Source organism: Amphibalanus amphitrite, unplaced genomic scaffold (genome assembly GCF_019059575.1).
Source record: "Amphibalanus amphitrite isolate SeventyFive unplaced genomic scaffold, NRLGWU_Aamphi_draft 000785F_arrow, whole genome shotgun sequence".
NCBI lineage: Eukaryota > Metazoa > Arthropoda > Thecostraca > Balanomorpha > Balanidae > Amphibalanus > Amphibalanus amphitrite.
Genome location: NW_024882279.1, coordinates 144,235 through 160,039, shown reverse-complemented (window position 1 = coordinate 160,039; position 15,805 = coordinate 144,235).

The following is a 15,805-nucleotide window of genomic DNA, read 5'->3' as shown; positions in this document are numbered from 1 at the left end:
CCTAAGTTTTGATTACCAAGAGAAGTTTTGTACTTCTTGCACTTGCCCTTTCTTCATAACTTTGGCGGAAGTCGTCGTAGTGAAACTTCAGTGTTCCGTTAGCTGTCGGTTCTTGAGAGAGTTGGCCAGGCCGGACACCGGGGGCGGCTCCACAACTTTCGAAAAATTAAACCTAAGTCCTATTGCACTGCATGGAGAGCAATTCATTTAAAATCGCTCTTGTTTCGCCCCCCCCCCTCGACAACTTTGCAAACGTCTCTGCGCGATTTGGTTGAGAATAATGGCTTATGGCAAGTTATTGAATCAGAACGTCGATCACTGCAGGTCATATATCGGCAAGCAATTCTTCATAACTAGACACTGCACAAATGGAAACGATACAGGTTTGCCCAGTGATAAACACTCGCACTGCACAGACTCGCGCACCCCCGACCGAACGCGGCACGGCACAGCGCAACAGCTGGCGCCGGGAAGCCGGAAACGCATTAAGTGAAGGATTCACAGGTGCGCAACTTTATTGCGAACAATAAAAACCTACCGCAAACGATTAAAAAAAAAGTTTTAGGGCAATCGGAAATACAAATGTATTGACTTATAGAAATAAAATTGTCATTCACCTTCCAAATAACCCAACAATTTATTTGCCGTAAAAAGTGTCTGGAAATGGAAAGTTGCTAACATGATTCAGCAAGTAGGGAAACGCAGCCGCTACCTGGCGAATAATCTCAGGCTGGTTTAGTGACGAGTGCATTGCTACGGCTTGTTCCTCAACCTTCACAGATTACTATGACAAAACTACCCCTAGTATTTTGATCATCCTGAGGCTGGCTTTCACCTAATAATTTGATGAGGGTCTTCCTCGTTTCGGATTGAGGCGAAAACAAACGTCAAACAACCTTGATAGTTAATTCAGCACTTCAAAACAAAGGTACACCTAGGGTATCATTACAATACCGGATCATAACGATCTGGATAGTTCTCAGCCTGTAAGCTAACTAAGCGGTAACTAGTCAAGTGGTAGGTACCGGAAGCATTGACAACCTGGTGACTGTTTCGAGACCCTTGTTTTGACACATAGCTCGTCAATATTTTTTACAGTGTAGTCGTGTGTCAGGGACACTCGCTTAGCTCTGTCTTGCCACAGCGTCACATGCATTCGCTAGTGGGCGATGATCGGTTCCCAGACTGACAGTACATACATACTACCTACATACAGTAAGATTGGTCCCGGACTGACAGTAACATGATCGGTCCCCGGACTGAACCAGTACTGTGACACGATTGGTCCCGAACTGACAGTGCAGTGACATGATCGGTTCCGAGACTGAACTGATCGGCCCCCGAGGTGGACACAATACAGTGTCGTGACTGGTCCCGAACTGACACAGCATAGTGTCACGATCGGTCTCGAGACTGACACAATGCAGTGTCGTGACTGGTCCCGAACTGACACAGTATAGTGTCACGATCGGTCCGGGACTGACACAGTATAGTAACAAGTCAGCTCTATCTGCTCTCGGACCGTTGCCGGAGCCCCGGCTAGCCGGACGGCCGCCCCAGGCGCCCCACCCCGGCTCAAGACACTGATCAAAGGCCCATCCATCACATGAGCTCACTTATCAGTTGCTGAACTCGGTGGGCTACAGAACCTGGAAATTTAGTCAAATTTATATCCCAGCTTATCTTACATGCGTCTTATTCTGAATATATGAAAGCGGCGTGTTAGCTCAAAAGCTCGAAAATATAAAGTAATTCTTGAAGGTGCATATGAAAAGATTAGAGTAATTCATGAATAACGATTCCATCGTAACCTGCGGCGACATCTAAGATAATGAGGTCATGTACCATGGTTAAATGTCAACTTATGATCTTAACCCTCGCCGGACCTATTGGTTTTCTACATACGCGCCGGCCGAGGGGGGGGGGCGGGTACGACCCCCCCTCGCCGTTTCGCCCCTGGTGGAGCTAGCGCGTCGCGGAAAAAACGAGCGTGTGCGCCGTTACGAGACGCAGAGATTGGTACCCGATTTTAAGGTCCTAGGTCAACCGGTGACCTCTGAGGTCAGGTCAAGTGCCCCAAGGTACGGTTCAGTTTTTGGTGAATAACTTCGCAAAAAACGGCCGCAGAGCGCCGATTTTGGCAGCATCGTGTTCGTCTCGCTCAGGCGCGTCGAATGATATACTTTTTGTCCGGGTCAGGTCAACTTGGGGTGTTGACCTCAGGTCAAGGTCAGGTCAGCACCCCCAGGTCACGAAGCTGGTCGAAAGAGGTCATGTCGCATATCATTCGATTCGGCAGGTCTTCCTGAGTCCATTGGTGGCTTTCCCGACTCGCTAGCTCAATTTGATCAAGAGTTATTGACGAAAAACTAATATGACCTTGATGACGTCATAAATGACGTCACGCAAGGTCAACATTGCAAAAGTGACGCATCTAACCTTGCAAGGAGTGCATAAAATCACGATTCTGTGTGCTTGAGATAGTTGGAGATCGTTCCCGGCGCCAGAATAGCAGTTTTCATTTTTCCCCATTGACTTATAATGGTGAGGTCACGAAAATGACCTGACCTCATATGACCTTTAGGAAAAATCCGAGATATACAAGTTGTGGGACTCATAATGGATACTAGATCCTGCAAGTTTCATTTCCCTGTGACATCTCCTCTGGCAGTGAGGGCGTTGCGAAGTTGCGACATCTGAAGACCGTGCAGAGTAGGGCTGATAATCCCGGGACTTTTTGGCAATCCCGGGATCCCGGGATTTTAGAAATGCAATCCCGGGATATCCCGGGATCCCGGGATTGAGCAGTTTTTATTTTAACCTGTCTACAAAGCAGAATTTTCTTGCAATATCGTATGTATATGGCGCATCCTTACCATCATAAACACAATACCAGGCATACACCCTCACCCCGAACAAATATAAGAGCATGAATGACATTGATCATTGTATTTCTTGTTTATATTTCGAGTCAGGATACAGTAGACGTGCCTACGGATTGTGGTCGTCTGACCAGCAGCATGTCAGATGGCCACACGACACTTTGCTGTGTGGCCATCTTGACTTCTTAGATAATGTTCCCACACCGCACTGCCTTTAAATTCAGCAAAATCCGACATTTTGGCAAAGTTAGCTATAGCTTATCACAAAGGCACGTAATTAATAATTATTTACTAACGGTAACCATGCCCAGGGCGCCCGGCCAGCCTCATGGATCGTCCAGCCACGGGGCACTGACAGTAACTGAGCCACCAGACGTGCTCCCACAGTCACACAGAGAAGACGGCCGACCTCCTCCCACTCGATGGACTCGAATTCGATAGTCGGCATAGTATGTCATCGTGCAAAATGATCTGTTAAACCGAGTACGCGAGGGACGTCGCGGGGAGCGAGAGATGAGCCGAGAGAGAGCTCGTCTCTCGCCACATTGTGAAGGCTGAGACGGTGTGAAACAATGTCAATTAGGTATATATGTAACCAATACTTGTGCATAACGACTTTGCACGGCGTAAGTAAGATCTTTGGACATAAAACTGCACTGTAATGCGTTGTTACTCACTTACCTTTTTTTACATACCTACTATCAGCTACACTTTATGAACGATGTTTCTGTACGGAAAATATCGGGATCCCGAAATCCCGATGCTTCTAATCCCGGGATTCGGGATTAATACAATCCCGGGATCCCGGGATCCCGATCCCGGGATTATCAGCCCTAGTGCAGAGGTTCACTTATGACGTCATAGGTCAGTGACCTGACCGGACCCAAAAATGCGGTTGGTGTCAAAAGATGCGGCTTGGATCAAAGGTCAGGTATGCCAAGTTTCAGCTCTCTACCGCCAGCGTGTTCGGAGCTATCGCGAAAAACCCTATGGGGGGGGGGGGCGGCACCCGCCCCCCCCCCTCGGCCGGCGAGGGTTAAAGATGACAGCTTCTATGTACATGGCTTACACATAGCTGAAAATGTTTAGCGTTTCAGAGTTCTAAGATCTAAAACTTTTTTTTAAATCTTCACAAGATAAAGAATGAGAACAGAGAAACCATTGTAAGTACAACATTGTAACTAATAAACCATTGAAAGAACATTTTACATCAGTTGAAAAATCAATTAATAAATGATGCACAGAAGCTAAACAAGGCTGAAAAGCGACAAAATCATAGCGACGATCAGTTAAAACGGTTGTCAAATTTTGCTTGATTGCGGTAATGGGAGAAAAAGATAGCGCCGGCCTGCAGCTATCGAACACAGCTGCAGACCCGCGGCATCAGAATTGCATCTAATGAACTGCAGATGTGGTAGCTGCTTGTGCTAAAGAGTAAATAAAACGAAATAGCATATGAATAGCTTTATATTTGTAGCAAGGAGCTAATAAGCAAGTGTTTTCTCGGATCCTGATGGAGGCGAAAGTGTGGCTAAGCTGATTTGTGTGAGTGTTTGGGGGATGGTAAATAAATAGGGACTAATTACGTTGATCTCAGGTTCCAAAGCTGCGTAGAGGCGAATAACTTTAGACTTGTAACATGTCATGCTTAAAAGCACGTCATCCTTATTTTTACGTGTCGGAATAGGACGGAGCATATTCAAAGAAGCCATTTATATCTCATCATTTCATTAAAAATAGTGTTTTTCATCACATTTTTACATTATTTCGTAACATCAAAACGGGTTGCTTAACTAAAGCTGTCAAATCCATTTTACGATCGACATTTTTACATGAACAGGCAAGAGTTTGTGTAGTTTTTTTTTTTGCGTGCTGATCGACACATATGAAACGTAATTTCAGAGGACAACAACAATTAAGTCGTCAAATTAAGTTTTCAACCTAATCCTTCCAAATCATAAGACCCGCCTGAGACCGTTCCGTTTCAAATTCATCCAGCCTACACGACGCTAGACAAATGCAAAGGCAAAGCGACATTTTTAATCTGTCCATCAACGCCAGTTCGGACCCAATGCACCAACCTTGCGTTAAATATGGCCTCTCCTGAGGTGGACAACTCGTCCACAGCGGAGCCCACCGGTCCCGACACCACCGGTGTGACTTGCGACCCTGCGGACGGCAGTCGTCGGCTGGAACTGCAGCTCGCTACGGTCACAGGCTCGGCGCCGGAGGGCAGAGAGGGCACAGCTCCGGGCACCGCCTGCGCGCCCCCTCTGTCCGCGTGACGTCACCGATCGGCAGGACCAATCAGCAGCGGCCCAGGCCCGGCTAGCGGTGGCACCGCGTGGACCTGAGCAATTCATCTGGAATTGTCATGTCTGTGGGCGTGCCACATAAGTCCAGCACGACAGAAGTAAGGGCCATTACTTACCGTGAGGATACCGAGCGGACATTTACTGACCTATCAGGCACCCAACTGTTGACCTGTTAACGGTTGAAGTTCAAACAAATTACGTCCAAAGTACCTCATAATTCAGGTCACATTTTTGTATGAAAATAAAGGGAAAATATTTAGTATAGTTAACTAGCGTCAACACCAGCTGGATTGGTCTGGAAGCACTTCCTTGCGACAATTACTTTCCCAACACCAAAGCTACAGAGACAACCTACTCGTCAACTTGGAGCAAGGCATTTAGTCCCGGGAGTCACAAACCGTATCTCTGGTCAAGGGACGTTTCGATGTACTTACGGCAGTCGGGCTTTCGAAATATCGTCAATATGGATACATCAATCCATGTCAATAGTACACATCACCGTTGACTCAAATAAGTTGAAAGATTTAATCAAAAGGAACTTATGCAAAGTTCCTGGCGAACGAACGTAAAGGCAACAAAAATCATAACACATTGATCCTGCGTTGCGGTTTAATTGTAAACCGCCTCACCACGAGAAAGCTGCATGCATTTATTGCATATAGCGGATGCATATAGCAATGGTGTGGATGGATCGGATAGGGAGTACTGATCGGATCGGATCGGCTCGGAGAGACAGCTTAGTACTCGAGCAGACCCCATCTCATTTATGGCGACCACTGATGGTGCAGCTAATGGATTGGCAACATTGGAAGACTGGATTATGGGCAATCTGGTTACTGGTGGCCATAAAATAAATATCGCTCTAAATCAGCACTCGGTCTCTGCCTTTATCCTGGCGGCAGCAGTAGATTTCAGGAAACTACCGCACGCACAGTATAGCGTCATCGTCATACCAGAAGCACAGGGTTGAATTAGCCAGGAGCGCACCCACGAACTTAACTTAAGTGTTTGCTGACTATCCATTTCAGTTGACAGCTTGGATAATCAAGTGAACTAATTCGTCAGTATTACGCTGGCACTAAATTAAATATTGCAAAATGTTTCGGATCGGATCGGATTCCCTGTATTTTTCATTACCGGCATATGTAAATTGGTTCATACACATTGCACATGGTTCAGGGGAATCGTCGCAAGACGCCTAGACTTTTCCGAACGGAAAAGGCATCACTTTTCAGCCTCGACTCTCACCACAGCTGCATTGCATTTATGAACGAAATTTTAGCATCACAATGGTTCCATACCCAGGCGCGTCGGTTCAGCCGCTTTATGCCCGGATAAGCAATAAGCATTTATGAAGACTTGAGCCGTACCGCAAACATGGCGAATGCAAGTCGGTGCCATGCGGAACAGCATAAAATCAGGCGCTTCATACCAGCGACATCTAGGCGACAGGGTAGGAGCTGCAGTTTCACTCCTCACGTCCAGGGGAACTCTAGTAGTGCCCAGTAAAATTTCGATTGAAAATTTGAAACAGCACACGAATCCGAACGATAACTTCAAGTTTAGATGTTTGAATGAGCACATGCATTTCATGCATTTATTTATTGAGCCGGATAACAGTTACTCTGAATATCTTGCCCTACTGCACTTACTCCTGTCACTGGTACCTATCCCTGTCTCAGTGCCTTGGATGCCTCTTCACCACTTACATGTCTACCTACATACCTACCCAGTACGGTGGTCCGACCAATGCAAATGGTCCAAGTGCAGTGGCCCCTCCAATAGCCTCCGCTGTGACGCAGTCTGTGACCACTGCTGACCCCTCACTGATCGATGGCCCCAAGAACGAGCACGTTACGGGTATTGGCCGGCACGTCATCTGCCTCGATGGATGGCGAGTACGGAGGTCACAATCTGGCCGCAGAGTTCCGCGGCCGGCGGGCGGTCTGGTTGTGTGCTCAGACTACCAAGAGTCAGCTGCTCGTAACGGCAACTTATACAGCATACCCAGCAGCAGCGGATTTTGTGGTGCCGCCAGCATGTGTAGATAGTTTGAGTTGCAGTCTTGTCGATCGATATGTGCTGCCGACATCGATCACTGTCGCTGAAATATGGCTTAAATTTGTGTGTCGAGGGCTTCAGGATGTCGTCAATTTTTCTCACTTCATCATAACCAAAGTAATTGTTTAAGATGCATGGGGCGGAGCCTTTACTGGACGATCAATACTGCGGCAATTCATATACAAATAAACTATGAAAACGCGTTTAATTTATCCCGGCATTGACTGGTATTCATGGATAATTCGGCCGTAATTGCGTATATCGGCATACCTGATAAACATAAATCAAGAACAACGTTTGCAGTCAATGGAGAAACGCATTAAAATTAATTGCCGCCACATGACCTTGTTGATAGTTGATTGTGGTTGTTGTGATGAACAGATAACCTTTAGAAACCAGCCAACCATTTAATTATTTTCCCGAAATCAGCCGTCAGTGAATCAGCCGCAGATGAGCTGACTGCGTTCGCGGAAGACGGGCGATGGGAGACCGGCCCAGTCCACCTCGGGCACTGCCATTTGAGCGTCTCACTGTTATGACCATTGCTCGGTAGCACTCGCCACACTAAAGGCCAGATATGACGCCGTGAGGGCTGGACTGTATCCGGCGGCGTGGACAGATCTCATGACGGTCAGCTCAGCCGGCACTCCCAACTTCAGCAGCACAGGAATAAGGTCAAATACTCTATTATTAGCCATTGTGTGGTCGAGTTCAAACAAATTCCGATTCATGAATATTGAATATACAATTTAAAGGCACACGAACTATTGAAACATTGTAAAGTTGCAGCCTTTCAGCAAAACTTACCAAAGTAGATAATGTTCTTGAAACGTTTCTTATTGCCCAATGCCTTCAGCTGCCACCGAGATCCCTTGATATCAATTCAGTGAACAAAACAAAAGACTATCTCTAACGTCACATAAAATTGCGAATACTTTACAATCGCAGGTACTAAACGCTTATGTTGATAGAAAATGTAAGATAATATAAATGTAAGATGGCTTGGCGCCGCCGCAAAGCCATGTCATCCGCTGGTTGGTGCCTTGTCCCACAGGTCACACGGACTGAAGGGTTGTTCATTCCTCAGCCTAGATGCCGCAAAAAAAAACATTAAACAAATCAGTCGAAGATAGCGCCAGCACAATAAAATGTGCGCCTAGGACTGAGGACAAATGGCCCTATTTGTTCAACGCTGGCACTTATCTATAGAAAAAGCACTCACCGATCGCCGTGATGTCGCGTGTTGCATCACCCATAAACAATTATTCAAAGTATTTTCATGTCGTACTCACCCGTCTGGTTTGTGCAGATTTCAGTGAAGATCACTCACTTTTATTTGATAGGTATTTCAGGAGCTCTGCCACCGGAAACTGCATTGGTAGAGGCTGCGCCTTCCTTTTTCCAGTCGATCTGAGAAGCGAGAGCTAGGTTCCGGGGCACAAGGACAGTCCGACACCCAGAACTCGTCAGAAAGTCCCTCTCCGACCCGGCCGTCGGTCGGCCGCCGCAGCCTTTACACGCTGATTGGCTCGCTTTATGGTCAGCCGAAGTGCCTGCGCTGCTTGATCCGTGCAAAGCACACAACACGTGCTGCAGCCCAATCTCGTAGGGAGTCCAGTAAGCGGCAGAAGCCACCATCAGTCACAGACGACGGAGGTCCCTTCCTGGAGCGGCTGAGCTACGACGCAGAGGTGCTCGCACGCAAACCACACAGTGAGGTTCACCGCACCAACTGACTGTAAACATGCGACACCATTCTCCTCTTACTCACCAGCGGCCTGTGACTTGTGACTTGTGAGCCCCCCCCCCCCTATCACCATCCCCACCCGACACCCCCCCCCCCTCTGCTCTCGACAGCCGACGCTACCAGTGCCCGGGGCTGCCCGTGACATTTGACCCCCGCCAAACGAGCCTCAGCGGGCACCGACGTCCACTGGTTAGCAGCCAGGCGGGCGCCGCGCCGCCGGCCTCCGCCCCTCTCCCTGCCCACATCTCGTCTGAACTGACGAGTGACGATGAGATTAGACCAGAAGTCGCACAGGGCTCCATTCGGCATTCTTGAATTATTGCGAATCCATTTGACCAAGGAGAGAAGCTAGACTGCAGCATGAACTCTGAGCGGCGATTAACGCAGCTCCGGGGAATTTCTGAAGTCTGTTCGGCAGGTATAACCAGACGCCCACAAGTCGAAGAAAAGATTCGTAGCCGGCCGGTAGCAGACAACCTCCGTCTCAGACAGGGCGGAGACGTGACGGGGGTCAGAGATCGGCTCTCAGTGGAATGAAAGACGACGGCCGCACGCGCTCAAAGGAGGCGAAAGCGCAGGCGTTCGCGTAACTATGTAGTCGAGTAAAAGTTATCCAACAACATGGACGAGCTCACCTCAATTCACGTGGTTATGAGCGCCCTTTAGCATCGGCGCCTATAAAGAGACGTGAGCTGGCGAGTTAACATCAAGTAAAATTATTGTACGATCGAAACTTTTCGTTTCAGGTGCTCAACTCTGCAGAGTTCGGCTGTTGCCGCACGTGGAGCCTGGCTTGGCTATTTTCACTGACCTCTCGGCGCCACTCGGCGTTCTTCGTTAATCCCACGGCGGAAAGCGGTAATCACCAGCACCATACACCTCACTCTCCAGCTCTTCATTCATCCCTCTGTCTTCCTCTCCGTCCCTCCCACTTCCTGGTCGTTTGCGGAGGAGAATGGCCCTCTAGCCCTTCCCATCCTCACCGGCCCCTCCCCCCTCACTGACCCCAAATCGCAGCGGCTCTCAGCGTTGGGGCTGCACCGCTGGTAGTGGCAGGGGCTGTCTGTGTGCTGAGTTACTGCTCCGTCGGCCGACTGACCCAGAGCGGTACCGGCTGAGAGCGTGGCTGGCACTGGCCCTCCCATCTGTCCTGACAAGTGACGACCGAGTTTGAACTCCCGTGGGCTAGTCTGAGGTGATTGGTCACCGTCTGTTAAAAGGAATAGTCCCCAAAGAAATTAAGGTTTGAAATTTTATTATGATTATTTTCCATTTCAAAACAAATAAAAGTGATCACTTTTGCAGATCTATTTATCCATTTTCAGGTTGACAGCGACTGAAAAAGTTTAATGACTGGCCTGCCACGCCTTTCTCTGGAAATCCACCACTGATGAAGTGTCCAACAATCAAGTCTGTGACGCTGAGAGCTGGAGGAAGGCCAGCAGTCCGCTACGCCTTTCCCGTGTACCTGTCGCTGGCGAGTGTCACACAATCGAGCGGCGACCAGTGACGGTGGCCGGTCGAGCCATCTGCTGTGGCGCGCGCTAAATTGGCGCGGGAAAGACAAATAATGTTGCCCTAGGAGTCCATTCACTTACCCCACAGCAATTACGGTAAAGTGCATTGCTGGATGTGGCGGTGAAACTTTCGGGACCGAGAAACGTAATGCACAAATATCTACAAACATGTACCTTATCGTGCTATGTAGCAGTTTTTGGTAAGTGGTTGCGATAATTACAAATGTTTCGCTATATAGCATTGCGTTCTTGAACTCTAAGCACCATAACCATTTTTTAAATAAAAACTTAAAGATACATTGAAAATATCCTACCTAGCACTGCACACCTATCGCCATGGGATGCCACCCATTCATTCGTTGTTTTGAACCAACCTCCGGGTGCAATATATTCGGAAACGCTCTCTAAAGGGCTATACAGAGTGCGTATGCGGCAACCAGACAGTGTCGCTCCCAGGCTGATACAATGCCTTCTGCGAGAACCCAACCAGCCGTCAACTGTTCCAATAGAGACAGTCTAAATAAAGATAACTTACCTACAATGATCTATGTATACACATGTCTGCCAAGTAGCAATGTTCTAAGTTATCATGCGAAGACTGGTCGTGTTTATACTTAGTTTACTGGTAGGACTGCGGGTGGCTGAGAGTTAACTTACGTCTATTCAGAACTTTAATACCGACGTCCGACAGCCATTACTGTAATGTGTGTGCGTGTAAAAGTTTTATGTAGATCTCTCTTCAGCATGTTATATTATCGCGTCACCTACCACTTCGCATTATTGTAATTGGTCACTGTTAAATTCCTTTGAAGGCTGGGCTATTTCAACCTTTCATGTTAATGTACCATATCACAGTGGAAATCCGAATGCGGATGTTTGGAACTTTATCAACAAGGCAAACAAACTTCGAAGGACACGTTACTAGCATTCAAATTAAGTGGATCGCTTCACAATGTTCTTTGACTAAAACATAATAAGCCCAACTCAGTAGAATAGAACAGTCTGTAGGTATACGATAATACCACTAATTATGTTGGAGCTCAAAGCTTCATAAAACCCTTTTTTAAGAAATTTAATGATGCTGTTGCTTGATCGCTAGAAAACAAACGCACAGAAAAATCGCTTGTCCATCCGGTTTGCCAAATGATCACGATGCTCCGCATTGTGACATATTGTGACAATGTAGCTGTAGTAAAAATGAGGCTACAGGTATTCCCCAGAAACTGCTATCAAGCGCATCAGATTTAGTGGAGAGTGGCGAGAACACATGCAAAATATAAAGGGAGTAGGCTAGAGGGCTACTGGGTTGCAATTCTGCACCTCAAAAGGATTGAATATAGTTGTGGCTGGCCTGCCTACCTAGGCGGTTGTATTTGTTCCGGTAGGTATGTAATTAACCCTAGAACGCCTAGGGGGGGGGGGGGTTGTTTCAACCCCCCCCTGAGGTTTTTTCGAAATGCACGCTAAACGGCTTGTCGTAGCGGGCTGAAATTTTCAATACTCTCTGGGGCAACCTTTGCGCATCTTTTGCCGAAAAAAATTGATCGGGTCATGTCAGGTCACGGAGTTATGACGTCATAAGAAGTACAGCCTCCGGCCGACAGTTACCAAACGTGTGCGCCGAATCCCTAGGTTTTCTGCCGGTGCTATCCACATTGTTTGATGGATCATGATGAAACTTCCCATGCATGTTGGGGCAAGCATTGGCTATCGTGTGGTGCAAGAAAATTGACCGAGTCAGGTCAGGTCACGGAGCTATGACGTCACAAGAGGAACAGCGTCCGGTACTATTTTTGAAAAGCGCCCGAACCACTATTTTGCTAATTCTTGTCACCTCAATGGGAATATGCAGCAATATTAGCTTCTATAGGGAGCAAATGGACCTCCCAAATCCAAAAATACAATCAGATTTCAAAAATTTAAATTTTGATTTTTCGAATTTCTGCCGCCGACTGTGACCTTGCCGACTTCCGGCGCTCCCAACGCGCCATTTTTAGAGCTAGGGAAACGAAATACATACCAAACGATAGAGAATTGATCAAGGAACACGATAGTGAAGGTTTCAAGTCGATATCTTCCACCGTTTTGCCGCAATCGCCGCGGAAAGTTGAAAAAGTTTGATTTTTTTCGGAAAATTTGACCTTTGACCGGTCATAAGTAGGTCAAATGTTGACCTAGGACCAAAAAATATACCACCAATCGCGAGATCTCGTTGAGAGCAATCCGTTGGTTTTTTTTTCCGCTAAGCTCTACGACCTTCCGTTTCGAAACGCCAGGGGGGGTCGTAACAACCCCCCCCCCCCTGGTCGTTCGTGTTATGAGAAATGGCCTGGTCGTGCGAGGGTTAACTTATAAATGTAATTACCTATGTCAATGTGATCTATGTAATAACCCATGCAAATAACTAAATATGTCATTTTCATCCGGTCAAATTTGCTTGGTTCGGAAAAAAGTATCGTGCAAACTAAATTTGTTCAACCTAAAATTCAAATACCGATGTATATTTTACGAGGCTGAATACTTAAAGGGACCCTCCCACCTTCAAAAAAGTTTATGAATTGGCATGAAAGTGATGTCGCTCGGTTCAGAAAGAGCGAAAACGAATATCTACCAAATTTCACCGAAAAATATTCACCGGTTTTCAAGATATTAGACTTTTACTTTTTACTTTTTTTGGGATCTCCGCTGTTTCTAGCGACTTTATTTTAGAAGTGCGGCGTTTGCGGCAGATGTTGCGCGCAAATAGCATATACCACCGCGTGCTACAAAACGTTTTAGTCAAACATTCAAAAATCGTTAGATATCTGCGCTGACGTCACACATTCAGAGGGGTATTCCTAAGCATTAGCCCCTCTGAATCAAAATGCTGCAATTTTGAAATTCAATATTTCCGATTTAACCCTCGCACGACCAGGCCATTTCTCATAACACGAACGACCAGGGGGGGGGGTGTTACGACCCCCCCCTGGCGTTTCGAAACGGAAGGTCGTAGAGCTTAGCGGAAAAAAACCAACGGATTGCTCTCAACGAGATCTCGCGATTGGTGGTATATTTTTTGGTCCTAGGTCAACATTTGACCTACTTTTGACCGGTCAAAGGTCAAATTTTCGGAAAAATTGACTTTTTTCAACTTTCCGCGGCGATTGCGGCAAAACGGTGGGAGATATCGACTTGAAACCTTCACTATCGTGTTCCTTGATCAATTCTCTATCGTTTGGTATGTATTTCGTTTCCCCAGCTCTAAAAATGGCGTGTTGGGAGCGCCGGAAGTCGGCAAGGTCACAGTCGGCGGCAGAAATTCGAAAAATCAAAATTTAAATTTTTGAAATCTGATTGTATTTTTGGATTTGGAAGGTCCATTTGCTCCTTATAGAAGCTAATATTGCTGCATATTCCCATTGAGGTGACAAGAATTAGCAAAATAGTGGTTCGGGCGCTTTTCAAAAATAGTACCGGACGCTGTTCCTCTTATGACGTCATAACTCCGTGACCTGACCTGACCCGGTCAATTTTCTTGCACCACACGATAGCCAATGCTTGCCCCAACATGCATGGGAAGTTTCATCATGATCCATCAAACAATGTGGGTATCACCGGCAGAAAACCTGGGGATTCGGCGCACACGTTTGGTAACTGTCGGCCGGAGGCTGTACCTCTTATGACGTCATAACTCCGTGACCTGACATGACCCGATCAATTTTTTTCGGCAAAAGATGCGCAAAGGTTGCCCCAGAGGGTATTGAAAATTTCAGCCCGCTACGACAAGCCGTTTAGCGTGCACTTCGAAAAAACCTCAGGGGGGGTTGATACAACCCCCCCCCCCCCTAGGCGTTCTAGGGTTAAGGCATTTCTCGATGTTGTGAGTGCCGAAACCGGTAATTGTGAGCCAGGGACCCCATTTTGGCTATCTCAACTCAAATCTAATGTTAAGGTGGGAGGGTCCCTATAAGCCAAGTTCATGCGGCAGCTGAAAACCGGGGGAGGGGCGGGCAGACTTGCGTCTTGCGATACCGGTGAACCCATGGACAAAGTCACCGTAGTCGACCCTGCGCTGACCTCTGATAAGTGTTCACTGTCAGCCGCGGTCTCCAAGAGCAGTGCTGTTTTGGTAAATAATGGCAGTGATAAAGACCTGAAAATGGTGACATTGAAAGCAGCCATTCACGCTCCGTCGGCCGATATATTTCATCTTACGTCCAGACAGTGTGAATATTGCTCATCGTCATCACAGTATCTGGTAAGTGAGCTCTGAAGAAGTCTACTTAGTTAGATCAATAAGTTTTGATAGATAAAATTTGCCCAACTTTGTCAATGTGGCTAATATTAGCAGGAAGCTCGGTTACATGGGAAAGGGTACCTATGTGTCACGACATCCACTTATCATGGACATGCCATATAACCTCCTTCGACCGGCTACGTAACCTGGGTGATTCAGACCTTATTTTGACCTGAGGTCAACACCAAGATGGCCATTTCCAAACAAAAAGATATCACATACCTACGACGTGTCTGAGAAAGGATAATTCCCGTAGGCGAAACGGCACGACCGAAAACCTTTGCAGTTTTGCAGAAATTTTGAAGATCCGGCCAGGGTATAAGTCCGAGTTCGATATCGACTCCATCACTCAACCGTCTCAACCGAAAACATCAAACGAACACAGGCTGCGGGAGCCTATATATTCGCAGGCTTTAGCAACCAGCCAGCGGAGGGGGTTACGGACAAAAGTACGTATCGCTAAAGTACGTAGGACAAAAGTACGTAAGCAAAAGTACGTAGGATTAAAGTACGTATCGCAGAAGTACGTACAGTATAAAGTACGCGGACAAAAGTACGTCAGGGACAAAAGTACGTATCGCAGAAGTACGTACAATATAAAGTACGTATGGACAAAAGTACGTCAAGGACAAAAGTACGTATCGCAGAAGTACGTACAGTATAAAGTACGTATGGACAAAAGTACGTCAGGGACAAAAGTACGTATCGCAGAAGTACGTACTGTATAAAGTACGTATGGACAAAAGTACGTCAGGGACAAAAGTACGTATCGCTAAAGTACGTAGGGTATAAAGTACGTATGGACAAAAGTACGTCACGGACAAAAGTACGTATAACTAATGTACGTAGGGTAAAAAGTACGTGTGGACAAAAGAACCTCACGGACAAAAGTACGTATCGCAGAAGTACGTAGGGTATAAAGTACGTATGGACAAAGTACGTCACGTACAAAAGCCTACGCATAGCAAATGTACGTAGGGTATAAAGTAGCCTTGGGCAATACGCCC